The sequence below is a fragment of the Equus przewalskii genome, chromosome 2, assembly GCF_037783145.1.
Source record: "Equus przewalskii isolate Varuska chromosome 2, EquPr2, whole genome shotgun sequence".
NCBI lineage: Eukaryota > Metazoa > Chordata > Mammalia > Perissodactyla > Equidae > Equus > Equus przewalskii.
The window spans coordinates 40185039-40201209 of record NC_091832.1 but is presented as its reverse complement, the minus strand read 5'-3'; the positions used below and the strand labels follow the sequence as shown (position 1 = coordinate 40201209).

Genomic DNA, 16171 nt, shown 5'->3' with positions numbered 1-16171 from the left:
GGGCCCAGCATGGTGTGTGTGTGACACATCTATCAGTTTGTCAACACATCTATTGTCAACCTCCCCCGGTAGGTGGTAGGCCTCGAGTGCAAGGACTCTGTTTTATTTATCATCTTCAGTCATTAGTAGCGCAGTCGTGGGGACGACAGAGCAGGGGCTCCATCACTGGTTGTTGACTGAGTTACAGGGAGTGGGTGGACCGTCTAGGGCTGACCAACAGGCGGCAGAGCTTTAAGTGGGCATGAGTTGTGCTGCCCCTGAGCAGTAAGTGCGGGTGAATTCCACTTGAGGTTGGACGTGGAAGGGAAATATGCCAGGAACTCTCAAGATCTCTAAGGTCCAGCTCATCTTCCTGGAACATGGAAGCCTCTAAATAAATGTTTGCTGAATACCTGAGTGAATGACAGTAATAAAGCTATCACTATGTTCCAGGCATTGTTCTAAAAGCTTAGATACATTCTTTTAATCTCCATAACAACCCCATGAATAGGATATTAAGATCTTTTTTTCATAAGAGGGGAAACCAAGGTTCAGGGAGGTTATTAAATTTGCCCAGGGTCATCCAGCTAGTGATGGAAGCACGATGCAAACCTTGGACTATTTCAGTGCCAGTTCTGCTCCTCGTCTCTGTCTTTGTGTGTCTTGCAGTGCCTTCTACAGTGGGGACTCAGTTGGTCTGCCCTTGGGAGTGGGAGGGTAGTGGGGAAGGGAGAACAAGACTGATGGTGGGGGTGCCTGGGAAAGGGGGCTTCGGAAGCGTCAAAGAGTGACACAGCCTTCACAATTTCCCTGGCCCCACCAATGCTCTCAGCCTTGGCACTGGTCTGCTGCCCTCTGGTCTTCAAGGCGAGGCCCCCTCAGCCCCTCCGCCTGTGTCCTCCAACGCCTCCAGGAGGCTGGCCCTACAGGGATAATAATTAAGCCTGCTGTGTAACCAGCTCTGGCTGGTTGGACTAAGGTTTTAGGTCAAAGTTTGCCCATCCTTGAATAATGGAGAGTGGCCACTGCCCACCCACAACAACACAGGAAGGTCCATTCTCAGGTTAAATTTCTACTCCTTCCTCTATCTGGCTGTCTTCATTTTCTCTGTTTACTGTGGTCCTCACCCGGCCACTGCATCAGAGTGCCCACATCAGGAACGTGGGTGATTCTGCTTCCTGAGAATGTTGGGGGGCCACCTGGGAGGAGACTGAAAGAGCCCCTCCCCACCTTCAGGGTGAGCAGCACCAGGAGCTGATAGTTACACGCTGTTTGGGACACAGAAGACTCACTCTTGGGGTTCAGTGAAGGGAGGCTGACCACGTCAACTATGAGCGGAGACGACCACAGCGCACTGAGGGTTGAGACAGAGGTGCTGCATGGAGCTAATCAAGAAGGCTTCCAGGAAGAGGTGATGATGAGTGGTCATCAAAGCTTCTAGGAAGAGGTGGCCATGAGGGTGCTTGTTTCCTTGGATGCTGACATGCTGGTGGACACCTGCCAGCAATTCCCCCCAGCTGGAGAATGCCCTCTGGTTGCTGCCTGAGAGTGTGGGCAAAGATCTCCTTAATCAACCTCTTTGGCACACAGCCAGACAACTGCAGCATTGAGGCCGGTGTGCTGAGGGCCATCGCACCACTGCCAAGGTCAAAGCCTGAAGAATGAGAAACCCTGACACCTCCTTCCTGAGAAACAAACAGGAGGGGATGATGGGGCCTTTAATCAGCCAAGGCTGCCAATACCTAATCAAGATGAATGGCTTTGAGGGACGAGGCCCAGGGAAGGCGTCATGTCAGGGGCATGGGAAGACTGCCTCGGCTCTAGGCTGCACTGAGGCCAGGGAAGGCCAGGCGATGAGGAGCCCAGATTCGGGGGAGTTGCCCAGAGGGTCAGAGGTCACCACTGTCACCAACTCAGGCCTTCCAGCAGACACTTCCCCTGGCCAAGCACCTCTACTGAGATCCTGCTCTGAGCTCTGTCCCAGGACTCAAGATAAGTGAGGCACGCCCCTGCCCTGTGAGGACTCACAGAGAGCTGATGGGGAGAGAGCACATCCGTGAGTTGTCTGATGCCATCCCAAGTGTCATAACAGAGGCACAAGGGCTGTGGGAGAATGAGGGCAGCAGAGGTTAATTTCTCCATGCCCCACTGCTCCAGACTCTGATCAGTTCACTGCTCTGGACAGACGCCTTTCACCGTCTTCTGACCCCTGATCCTCTCTGGCGCCATCTGCAGGCGGCTGTGACACCAGTCAGTCATTCACTGTTAATTGAGCAAGTATTAGGTTCCAGCACTTGCCAGGCTCTCGGGTATGATGGTGAATAAGACCTGGTCCCCATCCCTAGGAATCTTACAACCCAGAGGAAAGACAGATAACCGGACACTCCTCATATCCTTCACAGGGCTCGACTGGCAGAACACTCATGGAGTCTGACAGCACTGGGTTTAATTAAGTCCAGGGTGTATCATTCGCCTACTGGGTGGGCTCAGTCAAGCTGCGTGACCTCTTTGAGCTTCCAGGTCCTTCTGTGTGAAAGAGGATGATAGTACTTGCCTTGCAGGGTAGTTTTGAGTTTAAATGAAATATTGTTCATAGAGTACTTAGCATGGTGCCTGGTATGTAGCAGCTACTTCCTAAAGCGAGTCCCCTTTTCCCTCTGATTGATGAACATCTTAGAATGTGGCTGTTTCTGTATAATCTCAGACTTCCCTACTAAAGGGCCGAGGACCCAGGACTGACACGACGGTGTTCTTCACAGTGCTGGCACAATGCCTGTACGTTCATTCATTCACTCAACAAACATTTATTGACCACCTGATAAGTACCAGGCACTGTGTTAAAAAGTAAAAATAGAAGATGAACAAGGCCAGGTCCCTGTCCTCAAAAGAGCTTATAAGATAGGCAGGAGACAGAAAAGAAATGAAACTATAAATTGTAAAACTATGTGTGTGTGTGTGTGGGGGGGTCCCTTTGGGGATTTCCTTTGGGGGGCACCCACATAGGGCTCTATAAGGAAACCGAGGGATGACCCATTTGGAGCCTTTCTCTCCGGGAGACCTAAGCCTGGTCGTGCTGAGACTGGAATCCCACTGAGGTGACTATGGCTGTCACTCCCCCCAGCCCAGTATCCCTGAGGTTCTAGCTTTAGGGCCAGAGACTGTCAAGGTGGCTTCCCATCTGAATGCCCCATGGCCCTGGGAGCCTGACCATTAAGCAGGTGCTAAGAAAGTGTTGGATGGAGAGACAGATGGTCTTAGGCACCACAATTGTGAACGGCCTGTCATTCAGAGGGGCTCCAAAATCTCTAGGTTAAAGGAATTTTGAGGGGGCCCTATTTCCCAGCTGTGCTATGGGGAGAGGTAACATCATCTCCTTGGGTTCCTGTCGAAGGTCAACAAGAGAAGGAAGTCCAGAAAATATCTGAAGTCTGTTTTACCAGGGTTGTCATTATATTTAAAAAATTTGCCCATGTGCATGTGTGTGCATTTGTGTACATGTGGGGACACCTCCCCGCCAGCCAGCAGGGCAGTTATTATTCTGGGTTTCAGGAAGGGCCGAAAATTAATGGAACCCAATGCAATGAGTGACATCTTGTAAAACAATCTCAATTACCAGATAACCAATCTCCGCGCAATTCCAGAGAGAATAAAAGGAAACCATGGGGGCTGTGAGCAAATGATAGCCCAGAGCCGCTCTGGGCAGAGGCAGGGAGATGGAGCCGTTCGTTATCCTGCCAGCTCAGAACAGAGGCTGGGCACGAGGTGGGCTGCTCTCCTGAGAAGAGTCATTTCTCTTCCAAGAAGGGACAGTGAGGGGATGGTGAAGTGCAAGGATAACCGAATTCGTCAAGTGGGCAAGCGTGCTGTGTAATCTGTGCCCTGGGCCATCGGTGGCTGCAGCTAATCTTGCTCCCCCAGAGCCCAGAGCCCAGAGCCTGCTTCTCCAGGAGGGGCCCCATCTCCTGGGAGGGGCCAGGCTCTGCGCTGGGAACCCCACTGCCTGCCCCGGCTGATCTGTGGTATGCGTTCTCTTGTCCTTCTCAGCAGTTCGGTACCTGGCCTGGGTGGCCACCCCTGGAGGTGGCCTGGGCTGCTGTGAGCAGGGCGTTCACTCCTGGGATTCTGTCCTGAGATGGGGAAGTTGAGGCAGCAGGGGGCCTGACAGCAGCCCGTGCACACTGCCTAACTGCCATCCCGGGAGAGACTCTGGGTCTCGGCAGCAACCCGGGGGTCGCCAAGCCCTTCTCTGTGCATCTCAGCCTGGCCTCCCCATGGCCCTGAGAGTGCGCACTGGGCTGGTTTCACGGGCCGAGTGGGGAGGTGAGTTGCTCAAGGTCACGTGGCTGCAGGACGGCAGCGCCTCAACCCGAATCAGCTCTTCTCTGACTCTAAATGTGGCACTCATTTGGTTAAAAATCTCTTTCATTTTCAACACCTCTTTCTTTTGATGGAGGGAAAGCATGATGGGTTGTATTTTTATAATCTCATATTCAATTTAAATCTCTTTTAAAATGTTGAAAGAACCACAGCTGCCTCTCTTGTCATTGCCTGCCTCTCCATTCTCTTTCCTGCTCTCCTCTCACTTCCCTCCCCTAACCCTCTCTGCAGCTCCCCCTCAGCCCCTGCTGCACGTGGGGGCTTCCCGTGCTGGTCACGCACGAGGTGGAGGAGTCAGAGGGGAGGCAGAAGAGGGAGGGTTGAGGCACAACAGAGAGAGGGCAAATGGGGCGGATGAATCTATGGCTTTGTGCAGCCTGGCCCATGAGGCTGCCTCAGCCGTCCCTCTCATCTGGACCAGAAGTGCGGCTTCTGCAAATCTAGTAGACATCATCCTTAGGTGTGAGCAGCCTCAGACAAGATCACCTACAAAAACCCACAGAGCACATCTCCCCCTCCTTGTTCTCAGCTCATCTGCTGTCTGACCCGAATGAGGCTCACATATGTGTGTTACCACCTTTGAGACTCAGAGCAATTCTAGGATGGAGTTATGAGAGTGCCCATCTTAGAGAAGAGGAAACTGAGGCTCCTGCAGCAAGGTTAAGCACTTTGCTGTCAATGTCCCCAGGCAGACATAGCTGTCTAAGTTCGCAGAGCCAGTGGCCAAGCTGGGATTAGAAGCCAGGTCCTTTGGCTCCTAACCCAGTGCTCTTTCCACCACGCTCTGTGGTATGGGCCAGCGTCCCAGCCTTGGTCCTGGCCTCAAGAAGGGAGGACTGAGATTGGAGGACTTGTGGCTTCCAGGTTCCTTCCGCAACAGGGGCCCAGCCCGTGACGGGGATAAAAAGCAAGCAGAGGGGCCGGCCTGATACTGCAGAGAGCAGCGATGGCTCCTTGGGTGAGGATAAAGCAAACAGGCGAGGAGCGGCTGATCAGGAGATAATCTCTCTGAGAAATGATCAAGTGCCAGTTGCTTCCGCAGCTGCAGGGCTGCATCTGGGCCCCAGTGCTGACGTGAGCTCCGCCTCCAGATCTGCATTGTCACTGGCTTGTTGGAAAAACAGATGTTATTGTCCTCTATTCCCATCTCTTTGTCCCTAATAGGCGGTTAAGTGCAGGAGGGGGAACGGAGAAACGGGACAGAATCATGCGTCTCTTTCAGGCTCTTTCCAGAAGATGCACTTCTGTGGGACTTGGGGTTTTGGATGGAGTGGAGGCAGGGAGAGACCTCGTCCCCTGCCCTGGGTGTTCTGGGCCAGCCTTGGGGAGGAGCTGCCCCGCTGGCCCCTTGTCCAGGCCAGTGGGTGCTGATGACTGGTTCTGGGAAGGGTTGCTTTCCTTCGTGCCTACATCCACCACCTGGACTGCACCCTGATGTTAGAGGAAGGGATGATGGGGACCCCTGGCCTTCTGCTTTGACTCCCAGAATTTGGGAGGTTGTATGAGGTCAAGGGCTGATGAGATCAAGGTCTTGAGTTCCATTCTTGTTTGGGATTCATCCATTCACTCATTCATTCATTCAGTGAGTCAGTCAACCATCTGCTGCTGAGCACATTCTTGATGGCTTAACCCTACACCTGACAGCAGCATGCTGGTTTGCAGATGAAAACTTTTCACGGGAAGAACAGTCTGTCCTCTTACGTCAGGTCACGTGGCTACGATTTAATGGAGCTCAGAGGCTCTCCTGCTCCGGAATAGCTCTGCAGCAACCTGCCCCAGCACCTGGAATTCCACCATCAGTCAGTCCTTTGAATGAAGGCATTATATTTCCCAAAGGTCCTTGCCAAAATACGAGCACGTAACTGAGGAGGCCTCGCAGAGGGAAAAGAAATCTGCCGGTCACCATGGAGAACAGAGGAGGGGACCCAAAATGAATGATATACACTATGGGTAAGTTTTCATGGGAGACAGATGAGAAGAGAAATATCCAGCCCATGGGCTGCTGCCCGGGAGGGAAGGCCTGCGAGGCTGTATGAGAGAATCAGGAATTTAAGGGAGAGTTCTGAGAGGAACCTGGTACCACGCGCTGGTTGCCCCGTTCTGCTTTGAGACTGGCAGGGTGAGACTAAAGACCTGGCCCGGCCTCTGCCCCTGGCTGGAGTGAGGGGAAAACTCTTTATGCCCTGCTGACCCTCAAACCTGAGAAGCTCAAGCCACTTCTGTCCGCACAGGGGCCTCCTTCATATCTCAGTAGGGTGGAAGGAGCAGAGATGGGGTGGAGAGGGAAGCCCAGCATCTCCTCCATCTCCCACGCCCTTGCTGCCTTACCTTGTGCCACACCCTGCTCTGTGCCTGTCCCCTCCCCCAGTTAGGGCCAAAGGGCTGATGGCAGGTGAGCTCAGGCCCCCAGCCAGTGGCTTCCCACGGGCAGAGAGTACCCTGGGCCACCTGGACAACTTGGATGAAATAAGAGAGAGTAGGGGTTGGAGGAGGCCCTCTTCTCCCATCCCCCCTCTACCTGATGGGTATTAGGAAGCTAATTAACTGGGGAGAATACCGACAGGCAGAGATGCCCTTTGTAACCTCTTACTACTTAATATTCAGAACCTATTTCACCTCCTTGTAGCAGAACTTCTAAAAAAGTCACATAATGAATCACATTAGAATTCATCCGAAATGGTTTCCATAAAGACAATCATTATTGTCTAGTGATGATTCCAGGTGAGCGCACGGGCTCCCTGAGTACCAGAGCTGAGGGAGGGCTTGCCCCCTCTCCCTGAGGCCCACCCACTCTGTCCTGCTCCGGGAAGCACAGGAAGGGTCTGCTGAAGCTTGCCCACCCCTCCCCTCCTCACTGTGTCCCGCCAGCTCTGCTGCCTTCCACACCAGCATTAATACGCCATCTAACAGCTTGCCTCGCAATCCTGAGTGACAAGGGGTTGGATGAGGAACGTCATCCAGGAGAAAATGGAAGGAAACTGGCTGGAGCCCCCAGTGGCTTGCTGACCTCTGGTGGCCCTTTCTTCCCTCCCCTCACTCTTCTGCCCAATCCCCACCCCCACCCCTGCTCCCATGCTTGGATCTAGTGTGGCAAAAGAGGTGCTCTCTGGAGCAAAGGGCTTGCCCTGATGACACTTAGGATGCAGAGGAGCCCTGAGAAGCTGAAAGGCCATCTCCTTGCCCCAGAGCAGGGACGCCTGATCCAATAACCCTGAAGCCAGTGACGATAACTTAGTTATCGCCCATGCTGGGACCTGGGCTGGGCGGATGGGCGTCTTTAAAGCACCTTCCCTACGAATATACAACCTTTCAAAACTAATCTATGGTGTCGGAAGTCAGGAGAGCGGTTGCCCTTTGTTGGGGGGTGGATCCGAAGGGGGCTTCAGGGCACAGATTAAGCAGGCATTCACTTTGAGAAGAGTCGCTGATGTACACACGTACAACTTTTGCATTCTTCTGAATGTACAATACACCTCAGTAAAACGTTTACCCCAAAAGCCCTTTGTCAAGTAGAGATTGCTAACATTTCCATAATTATATCATTGGAATCAAGTACTCTCTATTAGGGTGGGATGACACAGACAGGCGAAGGCAGCGGATAATCCTCAATTGTTTTCGACTTGGATTGGAATCAGTGTCTTACACACAACACACACTTGTTTGCGAGAGATTTGCTTCTGTAAGTGTGCATGCTCTTGCTGATGTTAAAACCAACGGGCAGTTCTGATCACACGCTGCTCAGCCTTGGGGGCGAGATGGTTCAGAAGCATTCCAGGTAGCAGGGAAGTCAGATTGAGGCACGATTCAGAATTCGACATAGGTCCTCTCCTCCCTCCATCTCCTGTCCCTCCACTCAGTGTTGGATGTGGTCACTGTTCAGGTCACTGGGACGCACACTTCTCTCCTGCTTTGATGGGTACCAAGGTCAGGTCTTGAATCAGAGCCACTTCCTCTCGGTATTAAGGGTTGGAGGAGGGCCCGAGAGCCTGATCCTAGATTGGGGACGGTGGTACGCTGTTTGCAACAAGCCCCCTCCCTGTGGCACGCCCCTTAGCAGTGTGCCTTAGCCCCACTCCTCTCATCAAGAGCCACAGCCTCTTTCCCAGCCCCTTGAGTGCGGGCTGGACTTTGTCTTACTCTGAATGTGGCAGAAGGGATGCTGTACGACTTCCCAGCCTAGGCCTCAATAGGCCTTGCAGCTTCTGCTCTCCTCCACCTGGGACGACCCTGAGACTGCCAGGTGAAGGAGTCGGGTCCAGCCCCCTGAAGGGTGAGAAGCGACATGAAGCAAAGATGAGCCATCCCAGCTGCGGTCCTCAGACCATCCAGCTGACATCCAGCACCAACCACCACACATGTGAGTGAAGTCAGTTTTAGACTCTCTGGCCATCCCAGCCACCAGCTGACTGCACACAAGTGAGCCCAGGAGAGACCAGCCCAAGTTGTCCACCCACAGCATCACGAGCAAATAAACAGTTGTTATTCTAAGCCATTAAGTTTTGAGGTGGTTTGTCACATAGCGAATCATAATTGATCTAGTTACTAACACCCTTGCCTGGGCGTCCACTGGCCAATGCCAGCATCCTAGGGGACAGGACTGTGCCCTCAAATACTCTGTGCATTCTTCCATCTAGAAACTCCAGAAGCAACTTTTGCCCAAGATTTGTTTCTTTGCTCATCCCCACCAGTTTCCAGGCCTGACACGCAGTGCCCATTGCTCTTTATTAGTTTAATATATGTTGAAGCTTCCAAACGGATGCTGGGGCCCAGGTGGAACAGATGAAATGTGACTAAGTTCTGGGGATGATTGATAATGAGTAGGGACTGGAAAATCAATTGTGTTAATTCCTGGTCTGTCACTGGGACCGAGAATTCATGAGAAAATCTGTCTAACTTAATGGTATTTACACATTATACAGAGTGTGATAAAACTGTCTGCAGGTGCTACTTGGCATTCCAATCATACACGGCCTGTGCAGCCTGAGGGGCAGGCAGGTCTGAGTTGTTCAGGACCTGGGCTGGGCGTACAGAGACTTCCTGGGAGCTTTCAAGTACCTCTCTAACCTCTGAGTCGGTCCCAGGCACCTGCATGGATCTCACGAGCACAACTGGTCCCTGTCAAGTGTGGGGCACCCAACTGCCACTGTCTCAGAGATTTGCTGAGGGCACATTTATGGGCCTGCTTTGAGGATAACCACTCCAGAAGCTGCTGGGTAGTTGCACAATGACTAGAGGAGGATTCAGTTGGCATGATTATGCCACATATGATACATGTTGGCATGATTTGAGAGACACAGATGGTCCTCCTGACCCACAGGCCCATCCCCCAGGGAAGGTCGGCACCAGCCCTGTCCTATACCACACCCACCCACCCAGTCACTATCGGAAGGCGCCTTGAAAAGCCTCATGGAAACTGATGGAAGAGCCTGCTTTGGAATCTGAGTGTTTGCTTCCCTGAAACTCTGTAGACTAAGGCTTGCCCGGTGGAGGTGCCCCAACACCTGGTGTTCACCCCCTTGTGTGGTATTCCTTCATACTGAATAGGGCTGATCTGGGGGTTCAATAAAATACTGCAGAAATGACTGTATGTGACTTCTGAAGCCAATTCATAAAAAAATATGGCAGCTTCTGCCTTGTTCTCTCTCGTCCGACTCACTCTGGGGAAGCCACCACCATGTCAGGAGGCTCATGTGGGGAGAGACTGAGGCCTCTTGCCAACAGCCAGCACCATGGGAGTGAGCCGTCTTGGAAGTGGGTCCTCCAGCCCCGGTCAAGCCTTCAGATGACCACAGTCCTGGCCAACATCTTGACTGCAACCTCGAGAGAGACCCTGAGTGAGCTTGCCCCTGAATTCCTGACCCACAGAAACTGGGAGAGATAATAGATAGAGGTGTTTATTATCATTTTAAGCAGCTAAGTTTTGGGGTGATTTCTTATGCAGCAATGGATAACTAACAGGTGAGAAGGGAGATGGGAGGGCAGGGCCAGGGGCATCTCACACTGGGGTGTGGAGCTGATGGAAGACACTCCCATGTACCTTCTCCACACATTCAAGTGAAATCCACCTCTGTGTTTTGCTGCTTCCCCCCAAAACACCCTTCTATGCTCTTCCCACCTCTGTGCCTTGAATGTGCTGCTTTCTCTGCCTAGAATGCCCTACCTGCCCCCTCTCCTCCACTTCTTCCTCCTCCTGTTTCTCTTTTTCCTCATGAGATGAGCTCCTACTCAGCCTTCAAGACCCAGCTCAAATGTGCCCTCCTCTATGAAGGCCGTCCCAGTCTCCCTTGGGCAATTTTTCTCACTTTCTTTGGCACCCCCATGATATCCTATTTTTTGACGGATACTTGAGGGGGTTGACTGGTTCCGTAAGCTCTGGAGTTCAGAACTTCAATTTGGTTAATTAACTCTGCCGGCCCTCCCTGTTCACCGGCACCAACAGGATGGCAACGTCAGGTTGTCAAATGAAGGAAGGAATGAGCAAGCATCCAAGGCAGCCTTGGGGAGGAAGAGAGGAACCGGATGAGGTCTGCGGAGGGGCGAGCTGGGCCTGGATGAATGGAAGGCGGTGGCTGTTTATTGGTCTGTGTCTGCGTTTCAGGTCTGTTCATCCTAACACCAGCCAGGGAGTTCTTCTCTCCCTCGGCCCCGAGAGCTTCACTGGGTCGGGGAAGGAGCATCGCCTGGGAGGCCCCTGTGTTTGTGGGTCCCTATCACACCCCTTCCTGGAACCCTATTCTTCCTTGCTCACCATTTTCCGTGCCCGACAGGCAGCCCTCCAGAGTCCCTTCCCTTCATCCTCACCTGGAGGGCAGATGAGGCCAGGCAGACATATCTGATTTCTAAACAGGTTTTAAGGTCTTTTCCCAGAGACCCTGAGCTCATTTCTTCTTTCTCTGTCTCTGAGGTGCCAAGACAGCAATTTGGGTCTCAGACGCCCTGAGCAGGGGTGCAGCCAAGTTTTTTATTGCACAGAATGAATTTGTTATGTGGGGGTTCTTTGGCCTGAAGGATTGCTAAACGTCCTTACATCACACGGTGTCCCAGCCTGGCCGGCGCCCAGAGGCCAGAGAGCTGCCTTGCTTGCCGGTTTACTGAGAGGAAGGCTGAGGGGGACCGAGGTCAGGGAGGGGTCACCTGCACACTCAAGTCCTACTCCTGGCCTATTTATTGAGTGCCCAGCAAAATCAAGTCCCAGAGAAAGAAATTATTTGTTCGAGGTCCCATGGCAGGAAGTGGCCAAGTTGAGATTTGTTTCCAGACCTGTCTGACTTCAAAAGCCGCTGCTCTTGACCATTAAGCCACACTGCCTCTGCCTGGCCCAGCCAGTCCGGAGGTAACGCAGGCCCCCAGCTCCCAGCCCATCCAGGGACCTTGTGGGATTTCAGCAGGACTGACCCAGAGGCCAAAGGAAACAACAGTCTGGGGCGGAGCTTCCTGGGTCCCTGAGCCCGCAGGCTCCTCCAGCTCCCAGAAGACAGTGAGAGATTCTGTGGATTCCTGCTTGGCTGAATTCTACTCCTGTTGGAGCAGAGGAGGGTGTGTTGCCATCTCCGGTTGTGGGGCTTATCTTTCGAAACTCTGCGATGTGTGTGGAGACCTGTGAACCAAAGGAGGTGAAAGAAAGATTAAAGAGGGAGAGGATTAAAATCTCCAGGGCTCCCGGGTGCTGCAGAGCCTTTCCTGCCAGCAGCGCCTCGATCTCTCTATTAGACAGCCCCCAGCCACCAGCCGGGGTGGTGAGAAGGACGAGCCCCCTCCCCAGCCTCGAGGCACCGAGAAGGCAGCAGGTTCCAGGCGTGGAGGGCGGAGGGCTGGCTGGGTTTGGGAAGCAGCAAAACTCAGAAGTGGATTTCACTTGAGTAAAAACCAGGGTGGAAGTGTAGGGGAGGTACACAGGGTGTCTTCCATCGGCTCCACACCCCAGTGTGAGACGCTCCTGGCCCTGCCTTCCCATCCCCCTGGCCCACCTCTATTATCCATCGCTGCATAACAAATTACTCCAAAACTTAGTTGCTTGAAACAATAATAAACACCTATATCTATTATTTCTCCCAGTCTCTGTGGGTCAGGAGCTCACTCAGGGTCTCTCTCGAGGTTGCAGTCAAGAGATCCGCTGGGGCTGTGGTCATCTGAAGGCTTGACCGGGGCTGGAGGACCCACTTCCAAGATGGCTCACTCCCATGGTGCTGGCTGTTGGCAGGAGGCCTCATTTTCTCCCCACATGAGCCTCCTGACATGGTGGTGCCTTCCTCAGAGTGAGTGAGACGAGAGAGAACAAGGCAGAAGCTGCCTTGGTTTTTATGAACAGGCTTCAGAAGTCACATACGATCATAAGGGCTGGCTGTTACTGCTCCCCGCTTCCCCTACACTCCAGCCAATCCCTGCTGATATCTTGGCTACCAGGGGTCCCTGGGGTGGCTGTATCTGCCTCCAGAGTGGCCAGCCCCTAAAGGCTGTGCCCTGTGACTCTTTTTCAGAAATTAGGACGTGAGCAACTGCAGTCTGGGAAGGCAGACCCTCACTGCACACCTACTTCAAACTCTGCCACCATTTCGCACCCTCCACCCAGCTTTACCATCTGTTTGCTGCGCACCCCCCCACCTTGCTACATCTTTCACGCCAAAGAAAATGCCATCAGCAGCAACTGAAGCAGAGGGGAAGCTGGGGACAAGAATAGCCCACCTCTATGGAGCACTTACTAGGTGTTATTGGTGCCAAGCATAGTAAAAGTGCTAACTTCTTACAGCTTCTTATGGGGTAGGTACCTCCCCATTTTATAGATGAGGAAACTGAGGCACAGAGAGGGTAAGTAACTTGCTCCAAGCCACACAGCCCTTCAGTGGCAGAGCTAGGATCTGAACCCCAGCTAGGATCTGCTTCCAGGGCCCACTCTATCTACTAAGCTTATATTTATTGCATCTGTGATGTGAGGCTCCATCCTCCCACGAGGAAGCCACAGTTCATCAGACAGATAAGGGGGTTCACAGTACAGCAAGAAAGATGGAAGCAGACACCTGGAAGGCTCTCCAGGCCACAGGTTATGAGGTCCCAGAGTAGCTTTGTACCCTGTGTTTAGGAAATGGATCTTCCAGACTGCAAGGAGTGCTGAGGCAGCAGCCAGGCCAAGGGCTGTGGCCTTTTAAAATCAATTTTAAAAAATTGTGGTAAAATATACATAATATAAAATTTACCATATTTGCCATTTTGAAGAGTACAGTTAGTGGCATTAAGTATGCTCACATTGTTGTGCAACCATCACCACCATCTGTTTCTGGAAATTTTCCACGTCATCTTGGAGTCTCTGCCAGCCCCTAGTTCCCCTGCCGGCTGGACCTCTCCCTGCCCGCTGGTGGAGCGGACGAGCGGCGGCACAAACGGGCTTCCTCTCCGGAGGGGAGGGTGAGAATGATCCACGCTGCAGGTGCGGCTGTGCAGACGACGAGCCGTAACAACGGCATGTGAGGGAGTTTATCAACAGTACCTGGAGCTCAGTAACTCATAAACCTTTCATTAGTTTTACATCGAAGACGGCTCAAGTCCTAGGAAGCAGATTTAAGCTGGAAGACAGATGTCTTCATAAATCATCGTCTGTGAAAATGAGGGAAATGGAGGGAGCCGTTTCAGGGGATTTCCCAGCAGCTCACTCGGGCAGCTTGCTTTCTTGCTGCCTTTCCGAGCGGATGTTGGATTCCAGCCTCGTGTCCTCAGATTGAAAATGCAGTCGGAGGCTCACAGAAGGGACTAGAAGGGGCACCAAACTGCTCTCCCCTTTCCCTGGGCTCCTCCAAGCCTGGAGGCTGCAAATCTGGTCGTATTTGGGCATTCTCGTTACCCACCGAGGGCTCAGGGAGACAGCTTTCTGGAAGGTGTTTCTGAGAAGGAAAGAAACCGAAGCAGCAGCAGCAGGAGAGGAGCTTTACAATGTAACCCTCACCAGAAAGGAGAAAATACGAGGGGAGACTTGTGCTTGCTAATGAGAATGATAACAAAAACAGCACTTAGAACAGTGCGTGCCACAGAGACAGTGATCAGTGTGTATTAACTATTATTTTGAACATTTCCTATGTGCCGTACACTTTATTAATGATTATCATCACCCTACCATTTTACAGGTAAGAAAACTGAGGCCCAGAGAGGTTAAGTGACTTGCCTAAGATCACACAGCTAAAAGTGGCAGGGCTCAGATTGCCTCATCCTGGGGAAAGCCTCTCTTGGGCTTGACTTTGACCCTGCCACCTTCCCCTGTCTCAGTCTCAGTTTCTTCAACTCTAAAATGGAGAATCGACTGCAGTCCTCCCTGTGCCCCAGAAATGAAGTGGGAGGCGATCCAGCCAGGAAGCACCAAGCTTGGAGCTCTGAGGGAAGATAAACTTCCTCAAAAGGCAGGGAAAGCTGTCCATCTCAGGATGATGTCCACACTTCAATTCCATGGAGTCTTTGCCGTGTCTCATCGCAGACTTGGCCAGTGTCGCTTATTCCCCTTTTACCGATGAGGAAGCTCAGCCCTCCCCACCCAACCCCCGGCCCCCAGTTTCAGCGGCACAGCTAGTAAATGGCCGAGGCAGGCTGGAAACAGGTCCCGGCTTATCCTGTGGTGTCAAAGGCCAGCAGACAGCGTAGCCAGCACAGACGAGCTCTCTGGAAGGCCGTGTCTCCAGACGGGACATCAGGGCGTGGGTCCCCGCTGCTCCCTTTCTGCTGGGCAGGGGTCCTCTCAGCTGGTTCCCTTCTGCTTTGCTCTGCAGCCCCTGCCTCAGGTGCTCCTGCCCCCTCTTCCCATCCTCCCAGGGTTCCCCTAAATGCTCAGGCAGACTAATTACAGGAAACAGCAGAGAAGGACGGGCAGGGAACTGGGTTGTGATTTGGCGGACTGGGCCTCAGGACTCCGTGACGTGCATCGGCAGGCTCAAAGACTTTTCAATTTCCTCCCCTCTCCCTTCCTCTCTCCCCTGGAGGACGAGCCAGCGAGAGCGAGCGAGCAGAGGTGAGCGCGCAGCCCCTGCCACGTGCTGGCTGTGGAATGAGAAGGCTACCAGCAAGGAGCATCCCAGGAGAACTTTTACTCAGGAATAATATGCATGAGGATTTATTTCCTCATTGCTGGGCTTCCTGCTGAAATGCACACTTGTTTTCTCTGGGCTCCGGCAGGGGGAGAACTCAGTTCAAAGGTTTCAGAGAAGCAGCCAAAGATTCAGATTCCGCTAGCATTTACTGCGCACCTGCTGTGTGTGAAGGCCTGGGCCCATGGCTTTGCCCATTTTAATTTCATAACAACCTTCTAGCTCGGGGATCTTTATTCCCATTCTACAGATGGGGAGGTGATTTCTTCAAGGGTCCACAGGTAGTAATAACACTACCAGCTGACATTTGCTGCTAGGTACCAGGTATTACTCAAGGAGCTCCACCCATATTAACTCATTGAACGCTCCCAACAACCTTATGAAGTGGATACTGCTCTTACCCGCGTCTGCAGATAAGGAAACTGAGGCCCAGTGAGGTTAGGGGACTGCCCCAGGTTACAGGGACTGTAAGTGATGGAGCCAGGATCGCAATCCAGGTCGGCTGGCTCCAGGGACTACGGGGCAGAGCTGGAAATCAGGTCCAGTTTTTGGGATTCACGCCTCGTTCCTAAAAACCACAGTTCTTCTTTTTTTTTTTTTTTTAAAGATTTTTTATTTTTTTCCTTTTTCTCCCCAAAGCCCCCCGGTACATAGTTGCATATTCTTCGTTGTGGGTCCTTCTAGTTGTGGCATGTGGGACGCTGCCTCAGCGTGGTTTGATGAGCAGTGCCATGTCCGCGCCCAGGATTTGAACC

The 16171-nt window shown here is 52.6% G+C and overlaps 1 protein-coding gene across 1 annotated transcript in view; it reads left to right on the top strand.

The window, feature by feature from the left end:
• UBIAD1 (UbiA prenyltransferase domain containing 1) overlaps positions 1–16171 on the top strand; it is a 38016-nt gene that overhangs the window by 13227 nt on the left and 8618 nt on the right. Inside the window, exon 2 of the transcript XR_011537577.1 lies at positions 6193–6306. The gene's annotated coding sequence lies outside the window, so the exon portion shown is untranslated. The remainder of the gene's footprint in view (positions 1–6192; positions 6307–16171) is intronic.